The 13095-nt window shown below is 46.4% G+C and overlaps 1 protein-coding gene and 1 long non-coding RNA gene across 2 annotated transcripts in view; one reads left to right on the forward strand and one right to left on the reverse strand.

The window, feature by feature from the left end:
* The window catches only part of ZNF652 (zinc finger protein 652), a 66886-nt gene extending 66713 nt beyond the window's left edge, over positions 1–173 (reverse strand). The window contains exon 1 of the mRNA XM_086358107.1: positions 63–173. The gene's annotated coding sequence lies outside the window, so the exon portion shown is untranslated. The remainder of the gene's footprint in view (positions 1–62) is intronic.
* On the forward strand, positions 29–12119 carry LOC147351827 (uncharacterized). The gene is made up of 2 exons (XR_015147694.1): positions 29–165; positions 11325–12119. It is a non-coding gene; the product is annotated as an uncharacterized LOC147351827 (long non-coding RNA).
* The last annotated feature ends 976 nt before the right edge of the window (positions 12120–13095 follow it).

A 13095-nucleotide genomic window follows, 5' to 3' on the forward strand; every position in this document is an offset into this window, starting at 1 on the left:
GCATCCCGGCCGCTGGGCGCGGCGGCGCGCATGCGCAGCCCTCGGGGCCGGCCCTGGCGCACCTTTTCTCCCCGCTGCCACATTGTGAGCGCTTCGCCTCCCACACAACCGCCGACTCCCGCTCCACCCCCGCCTCCCCTACTCCGCCCACTGCCGAGCGCCCAGGTAAAGGCGTGGAGTGCGCGTGCGCACCGCTCCCCTTGGGTCTGGGGGCGTGGCTGCTGAAAGGAAGCCAAAATGTAGAGTCGGAGGGAGCTTTGGGCTGGAGAGTGGGAGCGTTCCATGAAGTAGAGAGCGGGTTAAGATTAGGGAAAGTGAAGTTCAGAAAGGGGGCCAAAGTAGAGAAGTAGGTCCAAGCGAGATTTAGTAGAAGTCAAGGAGGTTTTTTGGTTTATAAGGTAAATAAACAAAAAACAACTTGACTCTGGCCCCCTTGTTACTGAAGGGCTGTGTGGGTGACAGAAGACAGAAATAAAAAAGACGGAATGTAAGCAGTAGTGGGTTATTTGTCTGATGAATGAGACAGCTAATAAAAACGAGAAATTTAGAGATCGCCCAGACTTGTCAGAAAAACAAATTTAGAACCCTGCTTGTTCTGCGGCCAGAAATAGGGAAGGGGATTGTGTGTGTGTGTGTGTGTGTGTGTGTGTGTGTGTGCAGGCGCGTGTGCGCTATTGTGCTTGAGATATGGAGCTGCCGAAAGAAAGGAAGCCTCCATTTAAGCATTACAGCATCATGACTAATTAGCTATTAATCATTAATATAATTAATGGTACTATTAGCTAACAAGGTAGCATTTATCCAAGTTCATCGCCAAGAGAAGCTGTCCATAATTGAAAGCGCTTGGAGTACAGGGAGGGGAAATGAACCAGGCAAAGTAAAGGCCTCCAGTGGAGTAGAACCAAGTCATGACCTTTCCCACCATAAACCAAAGTTCCCTGATGTTTTCCAAATTTTATCTTAATTGGAATTCTTTATTATTCTTACACTACACTTAATAAATGTTCTTGCACTAAATCTGAGCTCTCAACATTTTTAATACGTATGCAGCTACTTCTCCAAAAATTGCACCCCCAAAAATTCCTGTGGGGAATAAAATGACCTGAGTCTGGGAAAAGGGAAGAGATTGAAACTTTATAAATTAAAGGGTTCCAGGGCTGACTCTATCCTTGGCTACTTCTCAAAACAGATGCTTCGTTTTTATTACACTTGGACTCCAGGGATCATAATTTAGCAACTTTGGGTCAAGTTCTTCAATAGTGAATGTCTTCAGTGGATAAACACTAAAAATAATGTCATATTGAAGCAGGTGAGAGAAAATCTTCAAGAAAAACAGGAGGAAACAAGCATAAGTAGTAAAAGGAAAAACCTAGATTCGATGTGAGAAAAACCTTGGCATCCATGGAGGCTAGTGAGCCTAGAATATCTCACTGAGATGTCTAACTTTGCCTTCTTGGACATTTGTTCCATCCCTTCTCCCACTCTGCCTCTTGGAAGAGGGGTATGCAGAGTGAGGGCTGAAGAACCAAGTCTCTAGGAGTTTCTACCCATGGGCCAAACCTCTGAAGGGCTCCTAGTCTTTGGAATAGTAGTAGTATCACCTTCCACTTGAAGAGTGCTTTACGGTTTTTGCAGACAGGTTATATCCATTATCAGATTTTCCAACAACCCCATGATGCAAACAGAACAGGTATTATTCCCAATGAAGGCAATTCAAGCCAAGGTGTGTCTACTGGCTCAGCCTAAATCACCCAGCCCAGTCAACAATGGAGGCAGGGCAGGACTCAGTCTTCTGACTCCCAACATGCTGTCCTCTCAAAGGGCTTCTTGGAAAAATGGCTGCATTTTCCTGTGGAGTGAAAACAAGTAGCCTCACCATGTGAGGGATAATAGTTCTAATATTCAGTTTTACATATGTCCTTTATTTCATGTTTTTTTCCTCTTCGCTCTCTCCAGGCACTTGGGACTTGACCAGTGTATTTGAAGTGTTGGTGACAGGTACTTTGGAAGGCCTTGGGCCTGGCATGGTGATCCTAGTTCCTCTGCTCCCCCTTAACTCTTCCCCCTTGAGAACCTACCAGAAGAAGTGCTGTCATCATTTGGCTAGTTTCAGTGCCTCCCTTCTTCTGCTTGGCAGTCATTACAGGCAATATTTAGCACCCACATCTGGCCTTACTGGAAAATGAGACTTCTGTCATCCTGGTTTCCTGGTCCTGGATAATTCTTCACCATCTCATTAAGGCCATCAGCCAAAACCAGCAAAACTCCCTTACCCCCACCCTCTTATTGGCCATGCCATGTAGCTCGTGGAATCTTGGTTCCCCAGGGATTGAACCTGGGCCATGGCAGTGAGAGCCCAGAACCCTAACCATTGAGCCACCAGGGAACTCCCACCATTTTTTTTTTAATTTAAAAATTTTAGTAAAAAGTTCTGTATATTTTGACAGCTCTGAAAATCTTACAGATTTAATTTAAACAGCAGCAGAGCTATCTGGTTCCTATAAGGTGAGCTGGACAGCCTAGTACAAGCTCCCGATTCACTGCATTTCTTTGCTCCCCAAGTTTCCAGGGATGCAGCCCTAGTCGATACTAGTTCTTTCCACGTGGAGGGGCAGTGGCTGTGGCTCCCTGCCTACCCATTGACTAATGTTACCCCATGTATTGCACCAGACTTGGGGCCAGAGTTCTGTTCGGGGTTTCCTAGGCCCTCATACTTGTAGTGCTGTGACCTTTGTTCAATCACTCCACCTTTGAGGTTTTGTAAGAAGAGGGGATTATATGGCTTTTAGAGCCTTTCAGATGTAATACCTAGGATTCTCCTTTAGAAAGTTGACTGTGTTCCTTAATACCTTGTAATTCCATTCCTTTCCTAAGAGTTACTATCTAATTTCTCATCTCGAAGCCCTTGCTATAAGAAACTGCCCCTTTTACAGAATGGATAAAGTTGTCCTGGACTTCCCTTTGGTAGCCACTTTTTTCTCAAGTGATAATGTTTAGAGACAACCCAGAAAGCTGGACTTTTGGCTTGTCTGCCAGGGGGCTTGTGTGTGTGCACTTGTGTGTATGTGGTCCATGGGCGCTTTCATTCTATACCGTCTCAACTTGCACCACCCCCACTAAAATTCCAATGAAAAGTTAAAACAAATGCCAGAATGCACTAAAAGGTCAGGTATGTGAGTGGAGCTCTTTTGCTTTGGGGACAAAGATGAGGGAGGCTCTTGAGGCTCTTGGCCACTTTGATCTCAGCTGATTTAGCTGCCTCATGGCCTGGGACCATCATCTGGTTCAGAACTCCATATAGCTGTGGTCTCTATACATCAGCTTCTCCAACTGAAACATCTCAGAGTTTAGGTCATAATTACTCTGGTGTCCTTATCATCAAAATGCATTTTATAATTTTTTATTTTTAGTTCTACCAGTTTATTGCTATCAACCCATCTCCCTCCACCCTCATGCACGCATGCTCAGTCATGTAATCCCATGAACTGCAGCCTGTCAGGCTCCTCTGTCCATGGACTTTTCCAGGCAAGAATACTGGAGTGGGCTGCCATTTCTTTCTCCATATAATTTTTTTAAAAAACGCACTCTATGTGACAACTTGTACAAATCTTTCTTTTACAATATTTCACTTAATTCTTCCTTCAACACTGGAAGGTAGGAAGGGCAGAAAATGTTTGTTTCTGCTAATTTTTTAAAAACAATATATTAAAAACAAGGTTCAGATTTTAAGGGTAACATGACCAGAATGAAATCCTGGGTCTCTAGGGTCCAAGTCCAGGACTTGTCTGTAATACTCTACTGCAGCCCTTTGCTGGACACCATACAAAGCAAATGGAACACATGTGGTCTCTGCTCTCTGGAAGTTTGGACTCAAATGGCCAGCCACGATTCTGGCAAAGATAAACGGACAAAAAGATTCACAGGTGACTCACGTATGCCAATAAAGAAATGAGTTAAATAGATAAGGAAAGCCATGTTTACGTGGCCTACTAATGTGTTTGTTTGTTTGCTTTTTTAATTCCAGTTGGGTAGAAAGGACAATGTTAATGAGGCTGAGGTTTTAAACCAATCCCATATGTCTACTTGCTTTGCACGTGGAGAACTGTAGATGTACTGCATGCTCTTACCCCTTTCTGTCTTTAGCATTCTCTGAACCTTCCTGAAATATCTACCAAGTGTCTGTCATGCAAGGTGGGAATCAAGGACCATTAAGAAATTATCTCTACCCTCAAGCAACATCTGTGACTGTTTTCCTAATTCAAACCACTGTGAAAGCATTAGTTAAGCCTGTGTCTACCATCTCTATGGATGGAAGGACAGATTAATTTAGTCCCCATCCTGTTGTGTGAGGGCCTCAGATTCATCTTTATCCAGGCAAGATGGCCAATTAGGACAGTAGAGAGGCGGGCTTTGGAATTTGAGAGACATTGTTACTACCCTAGAGAAACCACCTGAGCTTCCTGACTATTTAAGCAAAGGCCAAGAGGAACCCTGGGGTTAGGGAGCATGGGTGGCCCAGGGCAGGCACCCACAGCAAGAGAACATCTTCCATTCCTAAGTGGATTGCTGCAGCTCGATTCTTCCCCTGGGGGTTCGGCCTCAAGGTCCATGTACAGCTGAGTGATCTAAGGCAGTTAGGCTCAACTGTGTTTGAGTTGTTTAAGAGGCTCACAGCTTCTTTAGGCAGCAGACTTAATTGTTGTGTGTAATTGATGTGACATGTGCCCCAGAGGCATGCACTGAGGTCCAAATGAAGAGATGATTTTTCAAAAATGGGAAGTAATTAATTAAAGAAGGCAGCTGCACGGGGCTGTGAGTTAGTGCCAAACTCCGTAACCCTAAACCAAACCCACCCAACCGGCCTTGCCACCTGAGGAACAATCCTGAAGGTCTCACGAAGGTGGGATGCGAGACCTGGGATGCAGTGGAGGACACGGGGAATGCAAGGGTGAAGGACAGGGCTCAGGGAACCCCCTCTTAGCTTTCGTGATCCTCAAAAGCCTTGGCTCTGGAGAGCAGTTTGGGAGTCAAAAGAAATGTGTTGGGAGTGCTAGAAAACTGCAGAAAAGGGGAGACAAGGTCAAGAGAGGTGTGTGAGATTCCACGGTGGAGAGGTGGCAAAGGGGATGCGGGTCTCTGGAGCTGGGAGCAGTGGGAGCTGGAGTGTTTGCGGGACTGAAGAACGATGGAGTCCCTCAGACAGGGCCTGGGAAGATCTGCCAGGTTGCTAGGACCCTGAAGACGGAGCTCCAAGGAGGTGGAGCCTGGATGTGGGGGCGGGAACATAGTGCCTGGGGCCTCTCGCTTCAGAAGAGGTATTCATTAAACCCCTGACCTGAGGTCACTAACAGAGCTGTGGCAGCTTTTCACAGGAGTTGGGTTAAGAACAACAATAACAAAAATAATAACAACAATTAACGATAATGAGACCTTATCTGCAGCAAGTTGTTCCTAGAGCTTTGTAGGCATTAAGTCATTAATTCCCCTGGCCCCTCAGGGTCACTTTTTCTAGAAGTAATGGAGGTGCTAGAGAACACAGTTAATCCTGTGTGGTTAGGCCTCCTGCCTTCAGCTAGGTGGGTCAGTTCACATCCAGAGGGGGTAAAATTCCTTCCTGTTTCACAAACTGTTATAATCGTTTGCATTTACTTAGAGTTTCTGAAATGATGCTGAAATGGGGGTGAATACAGAAATGTAGAAACCAGCCATCACAACATGTCTAAATAACTTGGATGTGAAAACTCAAGTCCTACCTAACAGCACCAGGCTGAACAATATGCTGCAGTGGAGAGTGGCTGCAGATGACCAGGGAGTGACCTGGAAGTGATCATCTGCTTGAAGCCCTAATTGGCGGCAGGGCTGAGCCTCAGCCTGCAAACAAGTTGGAAGATTTCAGGTGTTTACCCCCCACTCCCTGCCACAGACCGAAGTTTAGAGGGCTCAAGTTGAATAAAAAAGGAGGGTCATTCTAGATTGGAGGAGTTACATGGAATGGAGCCTGAGAGCCAAACCTTGAGCAAACTTAGTGCCAACAGTGACTAGGCTTGCAGATTTCAGCTGTTCTTTTGTTTATGTGTTCCGTATAACAGTGACTGCAAATTATACACACCCAATCCAGAGACAGACTTTCACTTACATCCCATAGATGGTGAGAGTCATCATCATTATCCTAGTCCAGATCAAAGGCAGCCATGTAGACAAAATAATCTCAATATACTTAAGCAGAATGGGTGTCCTGGTCATCCTTGGGTCCTGGAGCAGCAGCGATGATCCTCCCCATTAATGTGGAGGGCAGACGTGATACAGAGCAGGAACTGAGCTTTTCTGAATCTCTGAGTTGGGCAGAAGAAGAAATTGTATCACAGCTATCACCATTCATATCAGAGAAATAGAGGGACCAGACCTCACTATTTGGACCCTTGCCATCCCTCTGGAAACAGTCTTCCCTCCTTTCCCTGTGTTAGTACAGAGAATGTCTACCCGCAGAAGGTGTGAGAACTTTCAGGGCTTGAATACCAATCTCACTTGTAGATTACATCAAAGAACATAAAGTATTATATGATGAATTTAGGGAACAGAGTATTCTGGTTAATCAAATAATCTGGTTTTTAAAGTATTACTAAACATAAGGCAATGACAACCCACTCCAGTACTCTTGCCTGGAAAATCCCATGGGTGGAGGAGCTTGGTAGGCTGCAGTCCATGGAGTTGCTAAGAGTCGGACACAACTGAGGAACTTCACTTCACTTTAAACATATAGTAACATTTGAGACATACTAAAATCATTCATTGTTTATCTGAAAATTCAGGTTTAACTGGGTGTCCTGTATTTTATCCATTTGCAGGTAAACTTCTAGGTAATCCAAAACTGCTCCTTTAGAGTTCTGTAGAGAAAAATAACGGAGAAGGCAATGGCACCCAACTCCAGCACTCTTGCCTGGAAAATCCCATGGATGGAGGAGCCTGGTGGGCTGCAGTCCATGAGGTCGCTAAGAGTCAGACATGACTGAGCGACTTCACTTTCACTTTTCAGTCTCATGCATTGGAGAAGGAAATGGCAACCCACTCCAATGTTCTTGCCTGGAGAATCCCAGGGATGGGGGAGCCTTGGTGGGAGGCTGTCTACGGGGTCCCACAGAGTGGACACGACTGAAGTGACTTAGCAGCAGCAGAAGCAGAGAAAAAAAACAACAGAAAGAAGAGATTTTCTTTGATAGCTTCAGGTTCATTGGTACAAGAAAATAGGGACAGAGAAGATAGGGAAGAAGAGGCCCCAAACCAGTTGTCCATCAACTCAGAAGCACACTCATGGTCACACTGGGTATGTGGCTGAGATGTTGCCAGGTCTTTCACTGGCCCTGTGTCAAAGCAAACACTTGTTCCAGGGATCTCAGGGAAGAGCTTAAGACAAAGCATCACCTACTGCAGCCATGAAATTAAAAGACGCTTACTCCTTGGAAGGAAAGTTATGACCAGCCTAGATAGCATATTCAAAAGCAGAGACATTACTTTGCCAACAAAGGTCCGTCTAGTCAAGGCTATGGTTTTTCCTGTGGTCATGTATGGATGTCAGAGTCGGACTGTGAAGAAGGCTGAGCGCCAAAGAATTAATGCTTTTGAACTGTGGTATTGGAGAAGACTCTTGAGAGTCCCTTGGACTGCAAGGAGATCCAACCAGTCCATTCTGAAGGAGATCAGCCCTGGGATTTCTTTGGAAGGAATGATGCTAAAGCTGAAACTCCAATACTTTGGCCACCTCATGTGAAGAGCTGACTCATTGGAAAAGACTCTGATGCTGGGGGCCATTGGGGGCAGGAGGAGAAGGGGATGACAGAGGATGAGATGGCTGCATGGCATCACTGACTCGATGGACGTGAGTCTGGGTGAACTCCGGGAGTTTGTGATGGACAGGGAGGCCTGGCGTGCTGTGATTCATGGGGTCTCAAAGAGTCGGACACGGCTGAGCGACTGAACTGAACTGAACACTCTAATATTATCCAACACAGACAGAACCCCACCTAAGGATAGGAACAGATTGGTGCAAATTCTTTCTCTCATTTCATTTTGCCAGCAGAAAGGAAGAAGGTGAGAGCTCCGCTGAGCAACGTGGTGCCATTCAGAGGGCCTGCATGATTCCTCCGTGCCATAGAATCCCCTGCTGCTTGGAGACCTCCTTCCTATCATGTTGATGGTCCTGTGGAAATGGGTCCCCTAGAAGCTATGTTCTGCTGTGCATGGCGTTGACTGCAGTCTTTTTCCTGTCCAGATTGCTGTTCTTAGCATGTACTGAGCACCAAGATGTCCCCAGCTTGAGTCCTTTCCACTCTCCTAAGTGTTGCACCTCTGTTAGTCTGCAGAATCCTTCCGACTGTCTTTTGAGGTAGATATTCTCATTTCACAGATGAGGAAACAGAGAGAAGTGAAGTAGGAAGTGATAGAAGGTCACATAAGTCTTACATGATGGAGTCAGGATTGGATCCAGGAGGTCAGACTCCTACAGCTGCTCTTTGAACCACAATGCTGTACTACCCAATACTCCAATTGCCCCCACGCTCCTGCTCAGAATTCTGGCACGGCTCCTGTGATAAGCCGAATAATAGCCTTCTAAATATGTCCACATCCTAAACCCGGAAGCTGTGAATATATTACCTTATGTTGGTGAAAGGGATTTTGCAGATGGGATTAAGTTAAGGATCTTGAAATGCGGACCTTAACTTGGATAATCCAGTGAAAGAAAGAAAGTGAAGTCACCCAGTTGTGTCTGACTCTGTGACCCCATGGGATTTCCCAGGCAAGAATACTCGAGTGGGTTGCCATTTCCTTCTCCAGGGGATCTTCCCGACCCAGGGGTTGAACCTGGGCTCCCGCATTGCAGGTAGACTCATTACTGTCTGCCAGGGAAGCCCCATTATCCAGTGGATCCAATCTAATCACAAAGATCCTTAGAAGAGAGAGGCAAGAACATTAGGGTCAGAGGAGAAGTGACCAGGAAGCGGAGGTCAGAATGGTGTGATTGCTAGCTTTGAAGATGGGAGAGGGACAGGTGCCAAGGAATGTCGGCAGCTTCTAGAAACTGGAATAAGCAAAGAGCTGACTCTCTCCTGGAGCCCCCAGAAGAAACACAGTCTGCTGATACCTTGACTTTGGCCCAGTGAAGCTCTTGACCTCCAGAACTGTTAGATAATAAATCTGTGTGGTTTTATGCTACCAAGTTTGTGGCAATTTGTTACAGCAGCAGTAGGAAACTAATTCAGCTTCCATTGCTTAAAGGGAAATCTGAACTGCTTTGCAGGACATTCAGGGGCCTCGTGTTATCTTCCCCTCGTCTAACTGCCTGGCTAGCTTATGCCCACCCCACCCCTGTGCCACCCTCACCATTCTTTACAGATTGAATTGCTTCACGATCCTCAACAGCCATACCCTTTCTTATGTCAGTGCCTTTGCCTGGAACACCCTCTCCTCACTTGTTTGTCTGGCAAACTCCTCATCCTTTATGTCTCAGCTATTATAAAACAATACCTCCTCTGTGAGGCTTATCCTACTTCCCCCAAAGGAACGTGGGACTCCTTTCCTGTATCTCATGCCTCTGCTGTTTTTCATGTTCACTCCCGTTAAAGCAGATTGTAAGAACCTGTCTGTTCCCTTCCTGGGTTATGAGTTGTTTGAGAGCAAGGACCTCTCTTTTCAGCTCTGATCTCCTTTAGCACCTAGCATGGCCCCCAGCACATCAAAGAAAGGTCCCCAGAGAACAGAACTCTTATCCTGACCTGTGATGCAGGCCCTCTAACCCCATTTCACCATCAGTAACAAGCGTTCCAGGACATCATCCCTTCCCTTCCCTGTTGAGAAATAATGACAAAGAAAATCAGACATGGAAGTGTTTCAAGTTTTTTTTTGTTTTGTTTTGTTTTTTAATAGCACTAATCAAAGTTTTGTGATATTCCAGCTGTACCTACGGTAGAAAATGCTTCCTGTCCAAGTCTCAATTTTTTCAGCTGAGAAATGGATCAGAGACGAGCTGTACAGAGACAGGAGCTGTGGCCCCTTTGCATCCTATTGTATTCCCCGCATCTCCCCTGCTCTTGACTCGGGTGAATCCTCTGATGTTGGTTGGTAAAGGTCCCGAGGGAGGTTTGTCCACATTCTTCGGATTCATCACTTCTCTCTAATGTGCACGCCAGTGTTGGGTCTCTTAAGCGAAGGTTTCCCCACATCAAGTTCTATGTAACTGAGTTCCAGAACACTGAGTCAGATGAGCCTTCCAAGCCTCCAGACTCACCCGAGGGCTCTCCCACAGACACATCAGATATGGGGCTTCTCTCCAGTAGGAATTCTCTGATGTATAAAATGGTTGACAACTCCACCCAAAGGAAGGCTTATTCACTTTTATTATTTTTATTTTCCTGTGTGAATTCTCTGATGTTTAATGAGAAGTAAAGGGCAAGTGGAGGTCTCAATAAAGGCCTATTAGATACCCAGCTCTGGGCTGAGGGACTCTAAAATGTAAGGAATGGCCCCTGCCCTCTAAACGTTTTCAACCTAGTTGGAGAAAGAAGACTTGTACACAAAACAGCTGGGGAGCATCAGACACTGTGTAGTCATACCAAGCGATTCAGGGAAAGGAGTGGACAGCCGGAGATTGATTAGATGGGAAAGGTGTGTGAAAGAGGTTAGCCTTCAGCTTGACCTGGAAAGATGGTAGAATTGAGGCTGGAAGAGAGGAAGAAGGTGTTTCCATTGAAAGAGAAACAAAAGGAAGGATGGAAATAAAGAAGCAGGGGGAGACAGGAAAGATGGAGGGAAAGAAACTTTCTAGTGTAGGGATTTGCCTGTTGGTTTAGGAAACCCCCAGCGACTTAGGGCAGTGGCCTTTGAAAGTTTTCTTCTGATGCTTTTCTTGTTTTAGCGCTCACGCCACTTTCACTTCTGCCAGGAGCATCTAAAAAGGAACACTCGACTGCTGCCTTGCTGCCTTGCGCAGGCCAGCCCCACCCCACCCACCACCTCCACAACATTCTTAGGCCCACTCCAGTTCCACAACCAGATGATAGAGGCCCCAAATGGGGAGAGACCCCCACCCACGAGAAGGCCCTGGGGAAGCACCCAGCAGGCTTACATTCAAGAATATGGGAGCTCTCTGCCCCCACCCTCTTACCCCACCATCACGTCCTCTAAAAAAGTTTCTGCACAGGATCCTGACCCTTACAGAGAAAGGGTCGTCAGCTTTGAAACCCTTTTATTTTTGTCAGTTTTATAGATGTTTTCTGAAAACATTAGGAGTAGGGGATACTTCATAACTTTTCCTTATTTTCCCCATTCCACAGAGAGCAGTGGACAAGCAAGTCAAGTGGAATATGTAGTGTCTCGTCTTGGTTAGATTGTTGGAGGACTTTTCTGCAAATTATAGTGGTTAAGCACTGACTCAACATCCAACAACTGCATAAGAGCTTCTTAGAGCCTTCGTTCATGGACAAGTTTCAAAATGAAACAGCGTCACCACCTCTCATGGGCGATGTAGTCAGAGAACAGAAGAGAGTGAATTTCACCTTTAACAAAGTGGCTGCTTTCTGGAGAAGTGGCAGGATCTGGTATTTCCCAGCACGGTGAAATTGGGAAGTGCCTTTTGCAGCCCTTCTCACTTTCATGGTTTGTTTGGACATGGAATTCTTAAGCTCTTAATTCCGTCCCTGCTTCCTGTGTCACTTCCCTAGGAGACTGAATTCAAGGAGGGCGGGACCTCCTCCCCTGGGGCGGGGGGAGAACAGAATGCGGACTGATGCCTTTGGGCTCTTACCATGTAGACATCCTGTTGGCACATTCTCCACTCCTCCCCAGCAAAGCATGCTCTGCTCTGTGAAGAATCCAGGCAGGAAGTAAAAGAGATCTGTGCAGCCACAGTGGAAATGCCCGGCCTCTCAGGAACCCCAGATGGCCATCCAGTCTGATCACACATCCCATTCTGTTTTCATTATTAGTGTCCGTCCTGTCTGTTCATGGGCTCCCCCAGGACAGGAGGCATATCTGCCCTAGTCACCATCAGAGCCATCTTAATACATCACAGTGCCTGGTACAGAGTGGCTGTTAGTAAATATTTGTTGAATAAATCAACTATGAATGTGGAAGTGGTTCTCTTAAAGAGCTCTTTGCTCTTTCTCAGCTACTGAGTTACAAGACGAGTGTGCTGGTGGTGAGAAGGGACACCTTTGGGTTATAATAAAAGGAGTTAGAAATGTGTGGGAGGGCTCCTAAGTGTTCCAGTTGTATCTACTAAGCAACAGGGAACCTCTGCGACTTCTTTAGGTCACCAACAGGAGATGGCGAGCCGGTGGGGGCTGTGTTATTGTTGTTGTTCAGTCGCCCAGTCGTGCCTGACTCTTTGCAGCCCCATGGACTGTAGCACGCCAAGCCTCCCTGTCCCTTACCATCTCCTGAAGTTTACCCAAGTTCATGTCCATTGCATCAGTGATGCCATCCAGCCATCTCATCCTCTGACACCCTCTTCTTCTTCTGCCCTCAATCTTGCCCAACCGTAGGTGACCCCTGGGAGTGGGGACTTTGCAAGCTGTATTTGATCTGGAAGAGGGTAGGATCACCTGAAGAACAAGTACATCTTCTTGAAGAAGTCTAATCACAGTTGCAAGCTACAGAGATGACTTTTGTGACTGAAGGGTGACTATTTTAGCTAGGTAAGTGTCAAGAAAGTGGTAGGAATTCTAGTGAGCCTTGCTCCTAAGTGAACTCAGAGCTGGCGGTGGGAACAGAAGCAAGCAAGTGCAGTCATGGTCAAAAATGGCCAAAGAGGAAGATGCCTCGGGACTCAGCCCAGGATCCTGGTATTGCACTACATGGAGGAGGGGGGACGAAACCAAGTAGGAAGATTTGTCTTTATTCTGAAGGCAGAGGCCATGTCTTAAGAATCAAAGCCACGGCTCAGAGCAGAGCACCTGACATATCATAGCTGCTTAATACATGATTGGTAGTGAATGAATCGGGCTTCCTAGGTGGCTCAAGTGGTAAAGAATCTGCATGCCAACCCACAGGAGACGCGGGTTCAATCCCCAGGTCGGGAAGGTCCCCTGAAGAAGGGCATGGCAA

The sequence above is a fragment of the Bos grunniens genome, chromosome 19 (assembly GCF_055505025.1).
Source record: "Bos grunniens cultivar Pamir isolate PY7600 chromosome 19, Bosgru_T2T1.0, whole genome shotgun sequence".
NCBI lineage: Eukaryota > Metazoa > Chordata > Mammalia > Artiodactyla > Bovidae > Bos > Bos grunniens.